Here is a 23,419-nt window from a genome sequence, read left to right on the forward strand (position 1 = left end):
TCCCTAAAAAAAAATGGTGTTGTAAAAATGAGAAATTTCTGGTCAACTTTTAACCCTTATAACTCCCTAACAAAAAAAAAATTTGGTTCCAAAATTGTGCTGATGTAAAGTAGACATGTGGGAAATGTTACTTATTAAGTATTTTGCGTGACATATGTCTGTGATTTAAGGGCATAAAAATTCAAAGATGGAAAATTGCAAAATTTTCAAAATTTTCGCCAAATTTCCGTTTTTTTCACAAATAAACGCAAGTTATATCGAAGAAATTTTACCACTATCATGAAGTACAATATGTCACAAGAAAACAATGTCAGAATCGCCAAGATCCGTTGAAGCGTTCCAGAGTTATAACCTCCTAAAGGGACAGTGGTCAGAATTGTAAAAATTGGCCCGGTCATTAACGTGCAAACCACCCTTGGGGGTGAAGGGGTTAAGTTTGCTCAACAACATTTATACAAGCCTGTGAAACACTGGGAGAATATAGTCTGGTCAGATGAGACCAAGATTGAACTCTTAGAAAGCCATAATACATACCATGTTTGAAGACCAAAAGGCACTGCATATCACCCGAAAAACACCATACCAACAGAGAAATTTGGAGGTGGGAACATCATGATGTGGGGCTGTTTTTCAGCGTATGGCACTGGCAAATTTTATATAATTGAAGGAACAATGAATGGACAAGTGTACAGAGACATTCTTGATAAACATCTACTGTTGTTTTGCTGTGCAAAATAACCTATATGGCTAATGCAAAATGATTTCTCAGGCAACATCGTGACTATATAACCAGACTTCGATAGCACGTTCACAATTCAGTGGCAATGAGATACTTTCATTACACCCTGGTCTGAAAAGTGTTGGAAATCGTTCAGCGGACTATGGGCTACTGTTCATGGCTGTTTCCAGGTGATCTTACAACAGCCTGTAGTGTGCTGATGGGTTCACAGCTACTTTGTGGAAGAAAATCAATTCCCAAAGCTGTTCTGCTGTTAACCTATCTTCTACTGGGAGCGATCGTGCTGAAACACTGGGCAGAGAAGCTTTATGAAGCTGTTTATGAAATAACATGAATGTTTTCGCATAAATACTGAGAGAGATTTATACAGTACATATAAAGGAAATGTTTTATCAGAAATTGACCTATTCATTTTAATATTTAGGCAATGGTTTTTATTTCATATTAAAGTCTTTCTTAAAAATAAAAATGACTTTACAATTTTCACTTTGGCCAAATGAGTGTACTTTCTGTTTTTTCTGGAAATCAACATGCACATTAACAGCATTTAATGAGCATGTGCCAATCTTATTATGGAGGGAATATCCTGCATTATCAGCTGTGTATAGAAGTGATACCCATCACTAAAAACTTGTAATGAAAATGCACAAAACTGTTCATGAAACGAAAGGAAATTTAAAGAGGTATTCCCATCTCCAAGATCCTACCCCAATATGTAGTAGGTGTAATAATAAAAATATTAGAAAGTATCTCCAATTAGAAATGTAGAATAGTTCTTTTGATTAGCTATGTCGCTTACCTCATGTGCAGGGCATTGCAGTAGCTTAGGTATCCATGCTTATGACCACTCATATAGTGACAGTTAGCTGTTAGTGGTTGTAACTATGGATACCTAAGCTACTGCAGTGACCTGAAAATGGGGTATACAACATAGCTGATCAGAGGAACTACACTACGTTTGTAATTGGAGATGTTTGCTAATATTAATACACCTACTACATATTGGGATAGGATCTTGGGCATAGAATACCCCTTTAAGTCTTAAATTGTCCCAGTGGCAGAGTGAAAATAGCAAAATTACTAATTTTGTTTAGAAGACAGATCATGATATAAAAAAACATTGTGGCCAAAATGTAAAAATCTAAATACATGTACTACAAAAAATTGATTTAAAAAATAGGTGATTTTCTGATTACATGTTCCCTTTAAAGTAGAACTTGACTATGTATTCAGGATAAACTTGAATACATTGTATCATTAAATATCAGAATACATAAGAAACATGAAATTGTATGCAAATCTGGTCTACAGATATATCTGCCCTTACCTTTCCACAAAGTGAATAAAGACTCTAACTTAGGACTCTTAGGCTGCTTTCACACATACGTTTTTTGCCATCAGTCGCAATCTGTCGAATTTTGAAAAAAACGGATCCATTCTCTGATGCTGCCCGATCCGTTTTTTTTCTCATAGACTTGTATTTGCGACGGATTGTGACAGATGGCCTCACTTTTCATCTATCGTTCGCCGGATCCATTGAAAATTGTCTGTCCGGTGGCCGGAGACAATGGACAAAGTAACGTTTTTGTCTCTATTGAAAAAAACAGATGCCACCGTCCGTCGTTTGTTAGAATGGAAGCCTATGTGCTCCTTATCCGTCAAATGAAGGAATTCGGCAACGAATTCCATCTTTTTAACTGAGCATGCTCCGATTTTTTTAGGATCCTTTAGCCAGCCCCCCCAGACGGATCCGTCGAAAACGGATCCGTCGCTTCAGTTTTTCACAATCTGCGATGTATCCGTTTTTTTCAAAATACGACGGATTGCAACTGATGGCAAAAAGCTGATGTGTGAAAGTAGCCTTATTCACACATCTGTGTTTAAACATGTACGTGAAAAAATTGCACCAGTGTGATTAGTGTGTCCGTTTTTACCATCAGTGTACTGTCCATGTGTCTTCATTTACCATCCGTGTATGATCTATGTGTCTGTATATACCATCAATGTACGGTCCGTGTTTACCATCAGTGTACAGTCCGTGTATCTGTATTTACCATCAGTGTACGGTCCATGTGTCCATATTTACCATCAGTGTACAGTCCGTGTGTCCGTATTTACCATCAGTGTACTGTCCATGTGTCCTTATTTACCATCAGTGTACTGTCCATGTGTCCTTATTTACCATCAGTGTACTGTCCATGTGTCCATATTTACCATCAGTGTACTGTCCATGTGTCTGCATTTACCATCCGTGTATGATCTATGTGTCTGTATATACCATCAACGTACGGTCCATGTGTCCCTATTTACCATCAGTGTATGGTCCATGTGTCCATATTTACCATCAGTGTACTGTCCCTGTGTCCCTATTTACCATCAGTGTACTGTCCGTGTGTCCGTATTTACCATCAGTGTACTGTCCGTGTGTCCTTATTTACCATCAGTGTACTGTCCATGTGTCCTTATTTACCATCAGTGTACTGTCCATGTGTCCATATTTACCATCAGTGTACTGTCCATGTGTGCATTTACCATCCGTGTATGATCTATGTGTCTGTATATACCATCAACGTACGGTCCATGTGTCCCTATTTACCATCAGTGTATGGTCCATGTGTCCATATTTACCATCAGTGTACTGTCCCTGTGTCCCTATTTACCATCAGTGTACTGTCCCTGTGTCCGTATTTACCATCAGTGTACTGTCCGTGTGTCCTTATTTACCATCAGTGTACTGTCCATGTGTCCATATTTACCATCAGTGTACTGTCCCTGTGTCCTTATTTACCATCAGTGTACTGTCCATGTGTCCGTATTTACCATCAGTGTACTGTCCGTGTGTCCATATTTACCATCAGTGTACTGTCCATGTGTCTGCATTTACCATCCGTGTATGATCTATGTGTCTGTATATACCATCAACGTACGGTCCGTGTGTCCCTATTTACCATCAGTGTACTGTCCGTGTGTCCGTATTTACCATCAGTGTACTGTCCGTGTGTCATTATTTACCATCAGTGTACTGTCCATGTGTTCGTATTCACCCTAAGTGTACGGTCCATGTGTCTGTATTAACCATCAGTGTACGGTCCGTGTATCCGTATTTACCATCAGTGTACGGTTCGTGTGTTCATATTTACCATCAGTGTACGGTCCATATGTCCATATTTACCATCAGTATACAGTCCGTGTTTCCGTATTTACCCTCAGTGTACAATCCGTGTTTCCATATTTCCCATCAGTGTACGGTCCGTGTGTCCGTATGTCCGTATTTACCATCAGTATACGGCAGGGGTGGGGAATCTTTTTTCTGCGAAGGGCCATTTGGATATTTATACCGTCCTTCGGGGGCCGTACAAACTCCTCCCACAATGTACATCCTGACTTTAGCGCTGGTTTCAGGACGTAATCTTTCATTGCATGCCCTTCAGTGTTCAGTAGTGAACACTGTGTGTGTGTGCTAACAGAGCAAGAAGAAATGAATGAGCTGGTTGTAATCAAAATAACCTCCCTGCCCAAGGATGCGGTCCCTGAGAAACTGCCTGGGGGCCTGATAAAAGGTCATCAAGGGCCGTAAATGACCCTGGGGCCTGAGGTTGCCTGCCCCTGGTATACAGTCCGTGTGTCTCTATTTACCATCAGTATATGGTCCGTGTGTCTGTAGTTATCATCAGTGTACGGTCCGTGTGTCCGTATTTACCATCAGTGTACGGTCCGTGTGTCCGTATTTACCTTCAGTATATGGTCCCTGTGTCCGTATTTACCATCAGTGTACGGTCAGTGTGTCCGTAGTTATCAGTGTACAGTCCGTGTTTCCTTATTTATCATCAGTGTACGGTCCGTATTTATCAACAGTGTACGGTCCGTGTGTCCGTATTTACCTTCAGTATACGGTCTGTGTGTCCGTATTTACCATCAGTATACGGTCCGTGTGTCCGTATTTACCATCAGTATACGGTCCGTGTGTCCGTATTTACCATCAGTATACGGTCCGTGTGTCCGTAGTTATCATCAGTGTACAGTCCGTGTTTCCTTATTTACCATCAGTGTATTGTAAGTGTGTCCGTAGTTATCATCAGTGTACAGTCCGTGTTTCCTTATTTACCATCAGTGTACAGTCTGTATTTATCAACAGTGTCATCAGTGTTTTTCCATAATGGAGAAATAACTAAATTACAAAGCTTCTCCTATACTTTTCAGTGTTGAATACTGAGAGCACATGGATGGTACACTGATACACAGAAAAGGCTCGTTGTGTTTTGTACAGACACACGGTCCATGAAAAAACACGGACATGTGAATGGCACCATAGATTATTGTGGATAACTGCTGTATCTGTGAAAAAATGGATACAACATGTGCTAGCAACACAGATGTGTGAATGATGCCTAAATGCAATATTGCCACATGCTAGCTAAGGCAAGCTGCACGTCACATTCACATCACAATTCCTAGGTGGTCACCCATAGACACATATAGTCTGAACATCTCCCAACAAAATATCGCAAAATTATATTTTCCTTTAAAGCCATCATCTTGTTCCTCTCATCTTAGGATACGTGCAGCGGAGAAGAAAGGAAAGGAAGGACACATACTATATATTTTAAGACCTGCTGTGCCGAAACAGACAAGGTAATTGCTACCCATGTATCTGCCCATCATGCACATCAGCTGTGGAATCAGCTGTTTGTCGGCACATACAGTACTGTTCACATGGAGCAATGACATATCTTGGATCCTGTTGACTGATAATTGAGTCCATCAGAATCCCTTTGTTTTTAAGAGCCTGAATTGTGCCAATGTGAGCACATTGTAAACCACCTATGAGTATATGGTGCACTGTGCTGTAGCAATACATACAGTGCTTACAATGATTAGTACATACCACATCTGAAATTGTAGCAGGAAAGAGTTAATATTCTAATTTGAGTCGGCTAAATGTTTGTCCTTTAGGATCTTCTGCAACACAATAGGAAACACAACAGTGTATTTCTTCCTGTGTTTTTGTAGATAAATACGAACAATAGCTCTTCAAGTTCAGAACAAAAGGACTAACAGTATAATGACATGTATCAAATGCAATTACTTTCATTAGGAAGAGTTTAGTCGGTGTTTTTAACCAGGGAAAAGAGACAATGTAGTGTACCAAGATGAAATGGGGAATACAACCATTGGAAAAAAACATGTCTTTTGTTGTGTTTTTCTTATGGTCCTTTACAGTACCAAGAGGACCAACTTCTTTTCCAATTCTCTAAAAGCAAATAGTTATGATTGTATGGAAATATACTAATTGCATAAACCGTAACACAGAACTGTCATCCTAGGGCAGGATATCATAGGGACAGGTCCACTGCATTAATGTGCCACTTGGCTAGTAACACATAACAAAGAAAATGAAGGACTTCTAAAGTATACTGTACTCATGAAGAAGGAGCTTCCACTGTCCTCTCAACACCCTCCGCTCACCAGTAATTAATGGCTGCCTTGTATACATAAATATATACTATATTAGTCTGCAAGAGGGCAATATAAAGATATAAGATATGATATAAATTAATAATAATAATCTTTATTTTTATATAGCGCTAACATATTCCGCAGCGCTTTACAGTTTTGCACACATTATCATCACTGTCCCCGATGGGGCTCACAATCTAAATTCCCTATCAGTATGTCTTTGGAATGTGGGAGGAAACCGGAGAACCCGGAGGAAACCCACGCAAACACGGGGAGAACATACAAACTCCTTGCAGATGTTGTCCTTGGTAGGATATGAACCCAGGATTCCTGCGCTGCAGTGCTAACCACTGAGCCACCATCAGTACAGAGTTTTGCTGTCTTTCTAGTTCATCGATGTGCTCCCAACCACAGAGACACATTGATCAGTGCTGAGATCTTTGCCTATGTGCGTAGAACTCTGCCAAAGTGATGTACCCAGTTCTCTCAGTTCAATGATGCCGTCCTCTCATCTTGCATCAAGCAGCAATAACTGGCATGTTAACCAGGAGACGTTGCAAAGACAAAATCCAATTTTGGAGGTTTCATGTGGCTAAAAAAATAGCATTCAATCCGACTTTTATGCCTCTCCTAAATGCCATAGAGCTAGGTACTTGAAAATTTAATTATTTGTAAATGTTTGCGACACTTGCCACTTCCTCAGATTGCATTATCCTACAGCTTGTCCTTTTAGCTCTTGGAAATGCAATATTGGAGAGTGTATATGTATGTACAGTAATATATATTTATATACAGCTCTGGCAAAAATTAAGGGTATGTGCACACGTTGCAGATTTCCTGCAGATCTGCAGCGTTTTTTTCTGCGCAGAAACGCTGCAGATCCGCAAGTGATTTACAGTAAAATGTAAATCAATGGCAAAAAAAATGCTGTGCTAATGGAGCGGAAAATTCTGCACGGAAACCGCAGCATATTCAAAAAAGGACCATGTCAATTCTTTGTGCAGATCTGCGTTTCTGCACCCATTCCATAAAAGAAATCGGCAGGGGTAAAGAAAGGAAGAAATCCGCACAAAAATCTGCAACGTGTGCACATACCAAAAAAAGGCGCAGATTCTGACCTGCGTTTTCTGCCAAGAAATGCAGAATCTGCACAGAAAATTCCACAGGCAAATCTGCAACGTGTGCATATAGCCTAAGAGACCACTGCAAAATGTTCAGTTTGTCTGATTTTTCTCTTTATAGTTATATTTTTGAATATAATGTAAATTGTTCTTTTATTCTATAAACTTCTGACAACATGTCTCCGAATTTCCAAGCAATACATTTTGTATTTTTTTCTGAAAAGGAGAAATGGTCAAAAATTAAAAAAAAACAGTGCTTTCAGACCTCAAATAATGCAAAGAAAACAAGGTCATAATCATTTAGAAACAACAATACTAATGTACTCAGGAAGATTTCAGAAATCAATATTTTGTGGAATAACCATGATTTTTTATCACAGCTTTCATGCGTCTTGGCATTCTTTCCACCAGTCTTTCACACTGCTTCTGGCACCAAAATGTAAGCAGTTCTTCTTTGTTTGATGGCTTGTGACTATCTATCATCCTCTTGATTACATTCCAGAGGTTTTCAATGGGGTTCAGGTCTGTAGATTGGGCTGCCCATGACAGGGTTTTGATGTGACGGTCTCTTAATTTTTTCCAGAGCTGTATATATAGATACACATATGCACATGTGGGTTGCTATGGGCAACTAAGCCCGTTTTGCCTTTATTTTCCATCTCTGGCTATACTTTTAACTAAGCATCCAGTATATAGACATCACGGCACAGCTTTTATTTTTCAAGAGCCAAATTTAAAATGTGCTTATTTGTGACGTTTGATGGGGACAGTGAAGCAAGTAAAAGCTTTTTACATGTTGGAATTTGCAAGAACAGGGTCTATTGTTACAGTACGGTGAAACTTTCAGAATAACTTTTGTTACTGTGCTCTGCATACATACTGCTTGTCGTGTGGTGATGCAATTCACAACCATTGAATGTTTTCTGCTATGGGAAGTCCAGGCTGCCCAAAGACTTCAGGAGAGTCAGTGAACAGGATTTGAGCCGTGTACAAGTGTAGTCTTAGAAACATGACCAGGCTGACTAATACTGAACTACAGGTGCCACAAACCATGGTATGTGTATCTTACGGAAACTTCTGTGTTGTAAGCTATACAGATTATATGTTTTTCAGGAGCTGAAATCTGATTACACACCGGAAAACACCTTAACCTTTTCATTGACTTGCAAGGCCAAAAATCGCTGACAGACTGGTGCTCAGTGATGACAGTCTTTCACTTCAGTGGGAAGGTCAGTCACCTCAATCTTAGGATTTGGGGCTCAGAGAAATCATGTGCCCTTATCTAGCACATGAGGGACTCCCCCAAAGTAAGTGTTCTGTGCAATGAGCAGGCACAAAGTCTTGGGTCCCTTTTTGCCGAGGATACTGTCACCGTTCACTCCTACCTAGACATATTAAAGGAATGGCTTATGCTGCAGATAGAAGATCTTCCAAACATAGTCATCAGCAGGATAGTGCACCTCCACATTTTCATTTGAAAGTTCACCAATACCTGAATGTTACTCAACCAGAATGTTGTTTCTGAAACAACAATTCACCAATGTTGCACTGACCTCCAGGATTGCTAGATCTAACAGTCTGAAACTTCTTTCTGTGAGGCTACACCAAAAGTCACCAAATCTTAATCACCTAAGACAACAGTGGAGTCCATATCCAAGGATATGCTGGCATATGTCTGGACAGAACTGGACTCCAGCCTACACATCAGCCAGGTCAGCAATGGAAATCACTTTCTTTTCAATTATGAATACTGAGGCTATAATTTTGCTCCATCCCTTTTTGAGTCACCTCATATATATTTCTATACTGTATATTATACAGAAAAACAGAATTTAATAAACAATACCCTAAGCAATGCAATGTTTAAAAGCAGGAGAATTACTCAATGTTAATTACAGAAAGTATGTTTCAGTAAAACACTCATATTTCCCTTGATGGTAACTTGTACCTTTGGCACAAATGTGATCCTTTTAGTAGTCATGGTTTATATATACAGTGCTAAGTAGACTTCTGCTACAAGAGCCCCCTTGGCTCTGGAGCACATTGTGGAGTGACTAAAATAACCTACAAGATATCCTTTGGCAGAAGACTGCTTAGTACAAAAGGGCCAGATCCTGTGGGTCTATTTCATTAAAGTATCATAACTCATTACCTGCTTTGCAATGCCATCTGTCATGGGATCACATTCAGCCATTGCACATTAATGAATCCCCCATGTCCCCTGTCATATCACTTAAATTGAAAAATCCTGAAGGAAGAACTCTCTCATTTCCTACAATCCTTATATTTCTTTCTCTTCATCAGTGCAATCTTTTTAAAATAATTTCTTAATAGCTGAGTTGTAATTAAACTGAGTATTCAGAAATGATACAATGTGCGATTTCATAGTGCCATTAAACATTACATGTTCCTTTTAATTCTGTTGTCCACTAGAAGTTCCTCTCAGCAAGTCCTGCTACTGCTCCTTGCTATGTGAGTCCAAAGACTCACTGGATCTCTTTGACGCTAATTGGGCTTCTCATTACTAAAAAATAAAAAACTGACATATGGTCAAGTACTGAGTCAGTGGAGCCGGTTATTAATAAGAATACTGTACATTAATGCTCATATGTGTGTAATATATGCCAAGGATAGTCTCACAGGTCTTCTTTCAGATTTTTTTTATGAAGAACTTGAGGTGTCTACAGGGAATCTTTATATTGCAATATGTAATTAGGATTGCTCATCACGATCTATTTATCTACAGTATCATCTATTGGTTCAATATCTAGCAATCTATCTAATTTTCTTCTACCTACTTGTATGTCTATTATTTGTCTATCAATCAAACTGCTGTCTCATAGCTATCCATCCATTTACACCTGTTTGTATCTATCTACTATCTGTCTTGTCTTTTATCTATGGACAGAGGGAAAAATAAGTATTTGATACAGTGACTATTTTGCAAGTTTTCCGACCTACAAAAGAATGGAGAGGTCTGTAATTTTTATCGTAAGTACACTTCAACTGTGCAAGACAGAATCTTAAAAAATATCCAGAAAATCACATTGTATGATTTTTACATAATTAATTTGCATTTTACTGCATGAAATAAGTATTTGATACAATAGAAAAACAGAACTTAATATTTGGTACAGAAACCTTTGTTTGCAATTACAGAGGTCAGTCATTTCCTGTAGGCCTTGACCAAGTTAGCACACACTGCAGCAGGGATTTTGGCCCACTCCTCCATAGAGATCTCCTCCAGATCTTTCAGGTTTCGGGGCTGTCAATGGGCAACATCGGGTTTCAGCTCAGCCTTTCCCCTTTGCAGAAAAGCACCCCTAAAGTATGATGTTTCCCCCACCATGCTTCACGGTTGGAACGGTGTTCTTGGGGTTGTACTTATCCTTCTTCTTTCAAACACGGTGAATGGGATTGATACCAAAAAGTTCTATTTTGGTCTCATCTGACCACATGACCTCCCATGCCTCCTCTGGGTCATCCAGATGGTCTTTGACAAACTTCAAATGGGCCTGGACATGTGCTGGCCTGGACCTTCCGCTCCCTGTAGTGTGTTACTAATGGTAATGTTTGAGACTGTGATCCCAGCTCTCTTCAGGTTATAGACCAGGTCCTCCCATGTAATTCTGGGCTGATTCCTGACCTTTCTCAGGATCATCCTTACCCCACAAGGTGAGATCTTGCATGGAGCCCTAGGCCGAGGAAGATTGACAGTCATCTAGTGTTTCTTCATTTCCTAATAATTGCGACAACAGTTGTTGCCTGTTCACCAAGGTGTTTGCCTATTGTCCTGCAGCCCATCTCAGTCTTGTGCTGGTCTACAATTTTGTCCCTAGTGTCCTTAGACAGCTCTTTGGTTTTGGCCATGGTGAAGTGGCTGCAGTGTGATTGATTGTGTGTGGACAGATGTCTTTTATACAGGTAACAAGTTAAAACAGGTGCAATTAATACAGGTAATAAGTGTAGCGTAGGAGTACTTCTTAAAGAAAAACTAACAGGTCTGTGAGAGCCAGAATGCTTGCTGGTTGGTAGGTGATCAAATACTTATTTCATTAAATAAAATGCAATTTAATTATGTAATAATTATACAATGTGATTTTTTATTTTTAGATTCTGTCTCTCACAGTTTAGTGTACCTAGAATAAAAATTACAGACCTCTCTATTCTTTACAAAATCGTCAGTGTGTCAAATACTTATTTTTCCCACTCTATCTATCTATCTATCTATCTATCTATCTATCTATCTATCTATCTATCTATCTATCTATCTATCTATCTATCTATCTATCCATCATATTTCTATTTATTTTACAGTCTGTCTATTTAGCTAGCCTTTCGTACAATGTGTTGGTATACGTGAAATTGTGCACGTATATGTAATTGTTGAGATTTGCTAGATTTATTGTTAATTTCATTGTACCGGCTTTACATTATCTTTACCACCTTTGGGAAAACAGAACGAAAGTATTATTTGATTTCGAAAACACTTCTGTCTCCTGAGTAAAGTATGAGTGCATTAGATAAAGATTTAAATTACATTATGCATCATTGCATCCAGCAGGCTAAAAGTACAAAATGACAATACATTTTACCATCCAGAATCTATGAGCAGCCAGAAAAGACCGCCATGGGGGAAACTTATCAAAGTTGTGTTTCAACCCTGTTCCAGACAGCCTAGCTAAAAATAATATTGCACCTGCATTTTTACTTCTCAAACAATGTAAGCATTTGCTTCTAATGTTGTCTTTGAGTAAATGTTGAATAAATCCTTAACTTCTTCAATGTTTTATTATTTCACTAAAGGCGGGCTAAAAATTACAAGAAGGCAGTACAGCATTTGTTTCAAGGCAACAAATTTATCTAGATGTCTGTTACTCACTTCATTCCTGGCCACTGCATAAATAAAAAGGAAATGAATTATCATGTAGGGTAGGAGGATAAATGTATGTTGTCTGCTGTGAATTACATAGAAAGGAAATTAGTTTAACATTGTATGATTATTATAAAGCACTGTGACCTTCCGCAATCAATATCTGTGATGATGATGTATAGATTTCAGCAGATAAGTATTGTATAGCCCCCTTATTTCTGGATTAGCATTACATTAGTGAAAACTATCAGCCGCCCTATGAATCAGTCACTATAGGGTGCCTTCGGATCCATTCAAGATTAATGTGAGCAGTTGTAGAAACACTCACTTCACTATAATCTTGCAGTCTGACAGATGGGCCATCACGTCGGGAATGAGCAAAGCACTGCTCAAAACATAATCATTCTCGACAGCACATCATCCTGTGTAAACAGGACTCGCACTGATGAGAGCAATGGTAGCATATACACACTGAGAGATCTGTTATAGATCCTTGAGTGCACATCGTTAAACATGGTGGACCTGTGTAAACAAGCTACACATTGACTTTCTAGAGACTGGTATTAGTGACAGCTGTAATGAAAAGCCCCTGTTTGGCTGTCAATCTGTACAACAGTATAACATGCTTTGTAGCCACAAGTTAGATATATCTAAACAGATTACAGAGGTAATGGTCGCATCCAGGTCAGGGTGTCTTAGGGAGTAGTAAAGGGCACATCCCCAAATTCAAGGGCTATTGTAATAAAAATTTTCACTAGATTGCTGTGGAGCCTGGTCCAGGTCAAATTGGATCCATAAGCCTCTGCTGCTATATGATATTCAGATGGAAACATTGACCAAAGTGAACCATTAACAGGGATAACACACTCATTTAGATGAATGCATTTTAAAATGTTAGATATATGGCTGGTGCAATTTTAATCTTGACAGCTGGCACAATGCATCATCAACAACGCACACATTGGGATTCTGCCCGCGTAATATAGCACAGCGTTCCAATACCAAGTGTGTTAGGATTATGCGCTACATTAATAGTGCAGGGCACCACTACACAAGAATATAAATAATCCCATTTGGAAAAACTATAATTTACATGTAGGACACATTTTGAGTCCATTGTCAGAAAAGTGCAATATAATGTTAGTTGTAAGGATCTATTGACCCCTTTGGACGGAGCAATCCAGGCTGATATGCGACCGCCAATTGGGCTATAGACAAGCCAATCTGTGGCCGTTCACTGACATGTCTACACAGGACAACAAAGGGGAAGTCAAGGGTGCTCACTATACCAAAGAAGGGGTGCTCTGGAGAAAAATAAGTCCAATATATTATAGATCACTCCGGCACACCAAAAATTTTTAACAGTTAGTGTATATTTATTTCAATTCAACAGACAACGGGATGCCATAAAAAAGAAAAAAGCGGTCACGATTGTAGACATATAAAGGTATCCCCAACGTTTCGGCATTAAGTTGCCTTTCTCAAGGGGTATTAAGTCTATTTGTGATGTGACCAGCACGGTGAGCGGCTCCCTCTTCACATAATAATGATGACAGCGTCCGGAACAAGGCTCCAAGTTAGGACAAGTTGCTGTGTGCAGGTCTCACCGTGCTGGTCACATCACAAATAGACTTAATACCCCTTGAGAAAGGCAACTTAATGCCGAAACGTTGGAGATACCTTTATATGTCTACAATCGTGACCGCTTTTTTCTTTTTTATGGCATCCCGTTGTCTGTTGAATTGAAATAAATATACACTAACTGTTAAAAATTTTTGGTGTGCCGGAGTGATCTATAATATATTACACAGGACAACAATCATAGCACAGAATTATCGTTAATATGATCATTTTTTGCCTATCCTAGAATATCATGCTTTTTGGTTTTCCTTTTTATGTATTTGTTAGAATAAATGAAAAACGACTAAAGAATATAAGAAAATGATTAATGGGCTCAGAAAATAAATTCCTGGAAATATGGAAATTCAAAAGCTTGTACAAAGCAAATATAACAGTAGTACAATCTATTCAAGCAAATAAAAGATATTTTGACTAGAGATCAGCCTCGCCTTGTACACTCTGGAAAAGTGAGTATGCAATCATTTAGCATATTTACCAGGTAAATGTATTCCATTCATATATACAGTATGTACTGACTGATCAGGCCAATTACATTTCTTTAATTTGTGAATATAACAGAACCCTGTTCCTATGTAGAATGTCTTGTTAATATATTATTATTATTTATTTATAGAGCACCATTGATTCCATGGTGCTGTACATGAGAATGGGTTACATACAAGTTACAGATATCACTTACAGTAAACAAACTAATAATTACAGACTGATACTGAGAGGCGAGGACCCTGCCCTTGCGGGCTTGCATTCTACAGGATTATGGGGAAGGAGACAGTAGGTTGAGGGTTGCAGGAGCTCCGGTGTTGGTGAGGCGGTAGCTTCGGTAGTGATGAGGAGGCAGCATTAGTGCTGCACAAGGTGGCTCTTTTAGTCAAAAGCGCCAGGGGGGGGGGGGGGTGACAGGTTCTCTTTAAGTATTTGGGTTTAATCTTGGGCTAGCTACAAAATTTGCCACTGTAATTTTATACAGAATGATGATAAATATTATTGTGATGCAAGTCTACCATAAGAGGTGTTTTTTTTAGATTAGGACTGCCAATATACAAGGACCCTTGACGTGGGTTGGCAGCTTAAATATTGTGGCCATAATATCAACCAATACCTTGCATACATTGTTATGTTTCTTTGCACTGTATATTTTTCCAGGGTGCGACTGGGCCCTAGATGGCTCTGTACACTGTGGCCTCTGTTCACACAGGATGCATCATGGTTAGCCCGCTATACATATGGCGTCATTAATAGGCTTTGCACCATATACTTTGCATTCCTGTGTGAACATGCCACATACAGACTATTTTTTGCACGGGTGCTCCAAGCGGACAATTCCTGATTGTAGGTTGGCTGCATTAGTATTATTTGCACCTGTGTATTTGCTATCTCTACTTGGGCCTGGTGCACCCTGGTTAGTGCAATTGTTGGAGGCCCTGAACAGGTAAGCATCTCTGCCTGTGTTCTGGTGTTTTTTTGTTTAGTATAGTGGAGGTTTTTCCTCTTATGGTGCAATCCTCACTTGTCAAATTACTCCACAAGTCTTACTCCAGTCCCGACTGAAGTAAGATATGTGGCGAAGCATACTTGAAAGTGCATGCCAATTTTCAGACACGCCAAATTCATTAAGAGGCTTTCACATCAGGAACTTCTGACTGCAGCTCACCCACTCAACCAGATCGGCCTGAACAACACCGGTCTTGGTAAATCAGAACCTTTGAAAAATTCAGGGAGGAAGAGGGACCGCATCCCTCGAAATGCGTTGGTTGGTCTGACCTCTATGCGCATCAGTCCTCACCAGCTACATGACTTCACATTCGGCAGTTTCTGTTTCACGGCGGTGGAGCTTCCGGCCGGAGCCCACCGCTATTTTCTCTGCCTTCACTTATCACCGCCTGTGATCTTGAGCACCTATGCCTGCAAGCAGCAGGGGAGGACGCTCCCCATGCTCCGGTCTTCCTGCACCCATACAAGCCACAGTACGATACCAGCAACCCTGCTCAGATCTATACAAGTGTCTGTATACACTGTCACCAATTAGCAGACCGAAGTACACCGCAGCTTTTTGTAACAGTGTTCCATTGGTATAACATCCATTATCTGTGAGCCTCTGAGAGTAAGCACAGTGATAACCCCTCGGGTTTTTCTTATTAATACTACCTTTGAAAAATTGTTATAATTACAGTTGAAAATATAATTACATATCTGCTGTATATTACAGTTTCTATAGAATAAAATGGAATTGGACAGAAAATCTGGGTACACACGATTTAAGAAGTTAGGCATTAGTTTTATGTTCCTTGCGCTAAAACTAGTAGAACAGGCACAATGATATGTGACATTTTAATCAGGGAAAAGCTGTAATTGCTCCTGCAGTTTTCAACTACATTTTCTTTGTTACAAAGGCAGAGCCGCAGTTATGATAAATTGTTCTAAAAAGATCCACAAAACTAATAAGACACAAATATAATGAAAGATTCTAAAAGCTAAATGTAAAAAATAAACGCGGTATGACAATAACACTGGGTATAGAAGAGAAGCAAACATTAGCAAATACATTCAAACCGAAGTTCAAGCTACTAGTGGAAATAATTAAGAATGTAAATTCCATTATCTCAGCAATAACGGAGCTGAAGGAACAGATAAAGAATGTATGTTATTTTATAATCCGAGTGAAACAAAACACTGTCATGCAAGTCTATTACTCTGGGTGTCAATAATTTAATTAGCCTCTGAAATATACACTTTAATTGTAAGAATTTCCAAACGTATCTTTATAACAAGCTATTGAAAGAGGAAACATATTCTTTTCTGGGAAGAGAAAATGTGTTTCACTCCTTCATCTGCATTATATGGTTGCCACAAATCATGTTACGAGCTGAAAGCAATTGTGTATCCATTTCTGCAGCAAATTGTGGGCCCTGCAGACATTTTACTTGGCTTACTGAATAAGAAATTCATATTCTTTATCTTTCATTGTTTTCGCTCACTAGAGACAGTTTCAAGGTTATCTCCAAGTCTGAAATCTTAAAGGTTTAAATATAGCTCAAAAAGTTAGACATACAGAAACAGTATGTCAGTGTTTTCTGGCTCAGGGAGGCATGCTCCATAATGTAAGTGTCATGCCCATTTGATTTTACTAAAGCAGAGCAGTGATTTATTCCAGTATCTCACAAGATATTTTTTACAGAGCTGAAGAGTACATCCCCAAATTCTTTTAAATTGGTTAAAATTAGCTGAATAATCATGAAAATAATAGTAGCCGATTTGATAAACTAAGGAGGTTATCCACTAATAATATTCCTTTTAATGGTTCCATGGGGAATCCCTGCTTTTCTGAACTGGTGTTGGTGTGCCCTGGCGGTCTCTTGGCTTCCTTCTTCCGAGCTGATTGGTTGCAGCGAATTATACCAAAAGTCAATGGCCTGTAAAATATTCATAGACTGGTCAAAGAAAGCAAAACCAGAGGGATAAAATGAATTAATTAAATAAATAGAATTTATTTAAACATATCAAGACATAAGTAATATGAGTATATTCAGTGGTGTTGTAAAGTTTATGAACCCTTCAGGATTTTCAGTATTTCTGCATAAATGTGACCTAAAACTACATTAAATTTAAAAAAACTTACCGTCACATCCAAACATAGACTAAATGTGAACAGGTGCTGAATCTAGAGTCACCAACTCGTATACAGTCAAATAAATAAGGCAAGACACTGCGGCGCCAAAACATGCAAACATGAAACATGAAAAGTGAACTGCATTACTGCACTAGAAATATAAAAAAATGAGAGCGTTTAGCGCATAAATTGGCCAATTCATGTGTACCTGGTAGCCACATTAAGGCATCGCTCGTATACAAGGTCCTAGACTTTCCTTTCCTCTCTGAGAATAAACGTCTTCATCTGAATGGGAACCTGTGAATCCTCTTCTTAGACGAAATTTCTCTCTCTCTGTGGAGGGGTAATGGACCTGCTGTGATTAAAACACCTGTGGCTAAGAGGCAGAGGAGTGCTCAGTCAGAAGGCTAATGAATACAAATTTCAAAAAACTGACCGTCACATCCAAACATAGTGCAGTAAGTGCAGTAATGCAGTTCATGTTTCATGCTTGCATGTTTTGGCGCCCCAGTGTGCTGCCTTATTTATTTGACTGTATACGAGTTGGTGACTTTAGGTTCAGCACATGTTCACACTTAGTCTATGTTTGGATGTGACGGTCAGTTTTTTGAAATTTGTATTTATTAGCCTTCTGACTGAGCACTCCTCCACCTCTTAGCCACAGGTGTTTTAATCGCAACAGGTCCATTACCCTTCCACAGAGAGAGAGAAATTTAGTCTAAGAAGAGGATTCACAGGTTCCCATTCAGGTGAAGACGTTTATTCTCAGCGAGGAAAGGAAAGTCTAGGACCTGGTATACAAGAGATGCCTTAATGTGGCTACCAAGTACACATGAATTGGCCAATTTATGCAATTAACGCTCTCATTTTTTCATATTTCTAGTGCAGTAATGCAGTTCAATTTTCATGGTTCATGTTTGCATGTTTTGGCGCCGCAGTGTGCTTCCTTATTTATTTGACTAAAACTACATCAGACTTTCTCACGAGTCCTAAAAGTAGATATAGAAAACCAAAAAAATCAAATGATTAAAAAATATTAAACTTTGGATCATTTTCCTCATTTAAAAAAATTACATCTCTCATATGCCTGAGAGTAGCAAAAAATTTGTGAACATTTAGGATTAGCTGATAATTTGAAGGTGAAATTAGTGTCGGGTGTTTTCAGTTAATGTTATGACAATCAGTTGTGGGTGGCCAACCGGTTTTATTTAAGGAACAAAGATCAATCAAAGTTTGATCTTCACAACATATGTTTGTGGAAGGGTATCATAGCACAATCAAAGGAGATTTATGAGGACCACAAAAGAAGAGTTGTAGGTTCTCATAAGGCTTGGAAAGTTTAAAAACCTCGACTATGTTTGGACTCCACCAATCCACTGTCAGACTTTTCGCTGCATTCTCATATCCATGTGTCACAGTCCATTATTCACTGACCAGACAAGGGTCTCATGACCCGAACTTAACAGCCTCATAAGCATATATAGGACTTAAGTTTGGGTCAGGAGTCCCATAACTGATCCTCACATACTGGACTGTTACAAACTGATGTGTGAAATTGGCCTAATGTGTATGGGCCTTTATTCTATAGGTTAATATCAGTTGCAGCAGGCATATGCTTTGTATTTTTTGCTCTGATTTTTATATATTATACAACTTTGATTTCAGATATTGCAGACATCATAATTTATTCGTAGCCCATGTGTTTATTTCAAGATGTATTTCCAAAAACTCTCTGAAGGATATATAATATTTCTACTGCCAGCGCCCCCACTATATATGATAAAAAGTGCATACCTAATACCCTGATAGAATTATTACTAACTCTATAGACCTCCTGCAAAATAGCAATGTATGTAACATGCACTACTGCAGCAGAGAATGTATTTCATGTCACTATTATTCCCTCTATTACCACTATAATCTGCCACTAAATGGACATGAAATTATTTGTATTAAAAGGTAACTTCAAATCTCAGAGAGACAGAAGAGTCTGGGAATATAAACTGATGACGACCTTTGACACTATAAGTGCAGGAATGAATGTGTCGCATGGATTTATATCTTTTTACATCAATTAAGGAATTTGCTCCTCAGACCGTGTGGGGGCATCATAACATAGAACCAGATCCCAATCGGAGGACAATAAAACATTCACACTCCTTATCTATGAACTGTTCCAATATTTATGGACATAACTGTTTATCACTCATGTAATGGTAGTTCTGCTTCACATCACCTGTCTTGTCTATGGCATTTTTCTGTGATGTGTTGTGCATAAATATGTGATTCTTCGGAATTTCTATTAGTCTATGCCTGATGAAGGGACCAGAGTAATCTCGAAAGCTTGCAATTTGTTACCATCTTTTCAGTTAACTATTAAAAGGCATCAACCACTGAGGACTCTCAATTCTAAATATTTTTCTATCCACTGGCTAACACGATACCAAGATATGTATCTTTCCTGCACTAAATTCTGCATCATTATCTGGGTTATTATGTAATCTGCTGCAATCTCTCCAATTAAAGATCCAATAAACTAGTCTGTCATTTGAAAGCTTAGTAGAAAAGGTTTTCAGTATGGTACTTATTTATATAGCCTGCCTATTGCCTGTTGGTTCCTAAATATGATGCACATCTACTCTAGGTTTACATTATTCTAATATGATACATTTAAAATGTTCTCAGGTTTTAAGTAATGAGGTATAGAGCTGTATGACAATTTACCCATAAGATGTGTAAAATCAGTATTAGGCTGTGTGCACACAATGTCTTTTCATACTTATTCCCCCTGGAATCCAGCTGTAAAGTGCACAGCAAAACCACAGCAAATAATGAACATAATGCACAGCCGTGTATAAAGACTTGCTGGCCACATGTTCAGTTTTTGTGACTTCTTTTAATCAGTTCAGGGTTCGGAAACCAAAAGAAGTAACACATACATTCTTCCAAATGGAGCCATCCCTTCACAGCTGAAAGTACAGAAAAAAAAAACAGGTGGTAGAGATGGTGCAAAAAGGTAGGGAAAGCTGTTTTCTGCAGGTGTCTGCACCATAGTACGCAATAAGAATCTTCTCTGATTATTGAATCGTTGTTGTGTTTTTTTTACGTGTTTTTTTTAAAGAATTTTTGGTGCAAAATGTAAGCACAGGTTAATCATAGAGCTCAGCATCCAGACCTGTATCAAATACTGCTGTGATATGGCGCAGAATGGCTCGTCTTATAGATTCACCTTCATCACTGAAACGTTCTGTTAGTAATGTACAATTGGGAAGAATGACAAGTGCTGTAATTCCCTGATATACGTCTTGCTGTGACTTTCTTACATTCACAGTTTTTCTTTTCACGTATAACAAGCAACTGAAAGCAAAGTTTTACATAGACACAAACAGGCAGAAAATGAGTCCAAATACCTTCTCATAGCAATGCCTGTAATTCTTAATAGAATCATCTCCAAACTACTCAAATCTAGCTTGCTTTATAATAAATGATGCTTCCCTGTAACAGAAGGTATGTGCCGTCGACTAGTTATTGTGAGGACAAGCCTCTTTGAAGAGAAAATGCTTGAGGTATTAAAAGCTCACATAACTTCACATAAAAATAAATCTCAGATTGGTTTGCTAAAAGGTCCTGAAAATGCCAGAGATGAAAGTTGCAATTAGATTCACAGTGAGCACAATACTGTTTAACAGAACCGCAGATTGGCAATGCAGCAGGAGGATGCATGGAGGAGGTGTCTGATGCAGTGCACAGGAATACCAGCACTCAGCCCACGACCTCTAGAAGAGACAAGTCATTTGTCTTGTAGAATGCATTAGGTATATCAGCACATTAGAAATGGATTCTCAAACAGCCTTTACTTAAGGATGCCAACAAACTAATAAACCTCATATAACATAGTCTCGTGGTATAAAACTCAAGGAGCTTGGCGTACGTCACACTGCTGGTAGCTGAAGCTTGAAGGCTCAGCAAATGGCACCAATAGTTATGCTTATGTCTGCCAGCAACCATTGTCTCATAAAGATGGCCAGTGTCCATACGCCTTACCAGGGCATATAGACATGATAAGGGATCCTTCACTCGGGATCCTCTGTGAGCTCCAACAGTTCCCTTGTATTCCGACTGGAGATATTCATGTAATACTTCCTTTAAGTACACACCATGTCACACTGCATTTCATTTCTTCTATATAATAACTTTAAAACCACAACAGGAGGAAAAAACCTCCACTATTCTAGAGAAAACACCACAGAAAAAACAGGCAAAGGTTCTCACCTGTCCAGGCCTCAAATCAAATGCACTAACATGGTGCAGTGGGCCCAAGTTAAGATGGCGACTCCCCAGGTGCGGTAATACCAATGAGACAGCAAGCCTACAATCAGGGATTGGCCGCTTGGCACACCAGTGCAAATAATCTGCAGCAGTGTTCACACAGAGTATGCACAGCATCTGGATCACAGCCTATTAATAATCGCCCCGTGGCGGGCTGCCCAGTGCTAACAAAGCCATCAGGGCCCAACTGCACATCAAAAAGTAAAAATAAAAAAGTGCACAAGAGCATATCAAAACATGTAAGGTATATAATAACTTTGTGTCTAAAATAGTTTTTTTAAATTCTGCACCCATAATCCTCTTTCTTATTGTACCTATGGAATGGGGCAAATATATCAACACTGCCCAATTCTTAGACAGTGCAAACTTTGACTAGACAATCTTAAAATGTGCCAAATTTATCAAAGGGGTTCATGCTATTTGATAAATCTGGCACAGCTTTAGACTGCCCTAAGTTTACACCAATTTTAAGTTGACAATAAAGTGCACCACAATTCTGGCGCATTTTCAGGAGCAGTGTTTATTGATTCATAGAATGTTAGAGATGGAAGGGACCTCTGGGGTCATTGTGTCCATCCCCCTTGCTCAATGCAGGATTCACTAAACCACCTCAGACAGATGTCTGTCCAGCCTCTGTTTAAAGACTTCCATTGAAGGAGACCTCACCACCTCTTGTGGTAGTCTGTTCCACTCATTGATCACAATCACTGTCAAAAAGTTTTTTCTAATATCTAATCTGTAGCTTCCCCCTTTCAGTTTCATTCCATTGCTTCTCGTGTTTCCATCTGCAAATGAGAATAAGAATGACATCCCTTCAGATATTTGTAGACAGCTATTAAGTTTTCTTTTTTTGCAAGCTAAACATTCCCAGATCCTTTAACCGTCCCTCATAAGACATACTTTGCAGTCCACTCACCATCCGGGTAGCTCTTCTCTGAACTTGCTCAGGTTTTTCAGTGTCTTTTTTAAAATGTGCCTAGAACTGGATACAGTATTCCAGATGAGGCCAGACAAAGGAGGAGTAGAGGGGGATAATTACTTAATGTGATCTAGACTCTACGCTTCTCTTAAAGGGAACCTGTCACCTCCAAAATCGAGGGTGAGCTAAGCCCACTGGCATCAGGGGCTTATCTACAGCATTTTGTAATGTTGTAGATAAGCCCCCGATGTATCCTAAAAGATGAGAAAAAGAGGTTAGATTATACTCACCTGGGTGGGTGGGCGGTCCGATCCGATGGGCGTTGCGGTCCGGCGCCTCCCATCTTCATAGGATGATTTCCTCTTCTGGTCTTCACGCTGCAGCTTCGGCGCAGCAACCAACAACAAAAAAGAACCAAGGATAGAGAATGGAATAGTGATAATCTAATAATAAGGACAAGATAGTGTATAAAAAGTGCCTTTATTTGAATATATATGGCAATGGCACTAACACAGTGCCTGTACTTGGAGACAAAAAGTATATAGAAAATAAATAAAACTGTATATATATATATATATATATATATATATATATATATATATATATATATACAGTTAGGTCCATATATATTTGGACAGAGACAACATTTTTCTAATTTTGGTTATAGACATTACCACAATGAATTTTAAACAAAACAATTTAGATGCAGTTGAAGTTCAGACTTTCAGCTTTC

General features: G+C 38.9%; 1 protein-coding gene across 4 annotated transcripts in view; it reads left to right on the forward strand.

The window, feature by feature from the left end:
* Positions 1-23,419, forward strand: part of LOC143782357 (cadherin-6-like) — a 428,058-nt gene that overhangs the window by 79,565 nt on the left and 325,074 nt on the right. The window contains exons 2-3 of one of the 4 annotated variants that reach the window (XM_077269721.1): positions 5,294-5,371; positions 14,099-14,277. The exons of 2 other annotated variants lie outside the window; for them this stretch is intronic. The gene's annotated coding sequence lies outside the window, so the exon portion shown is untranslated. The remainder of the gene's footprint in view (positions 1-5,293; positions 5,372-14,098; positions 14,278-23,419) is intronic. One more of the 4 variants, XM_077269720.1, reaches the window with a different exon arrangement.

Source organism: Ranitomeya variabilis, chromosome 6 (assembly GCF_051348905.1).
Source record: "Ranitomeya variabilis isolate aRanVar5 chromosome 6, aRanVar5.hap1, whole genome shotgun sequence".
Taxonomy (NCBI): Eukaryota; Metazoa; Chordata; class Amphibia; order Anura; family Dendrobatidae; genus Ranitomeya; species Ranitomeya variabilis.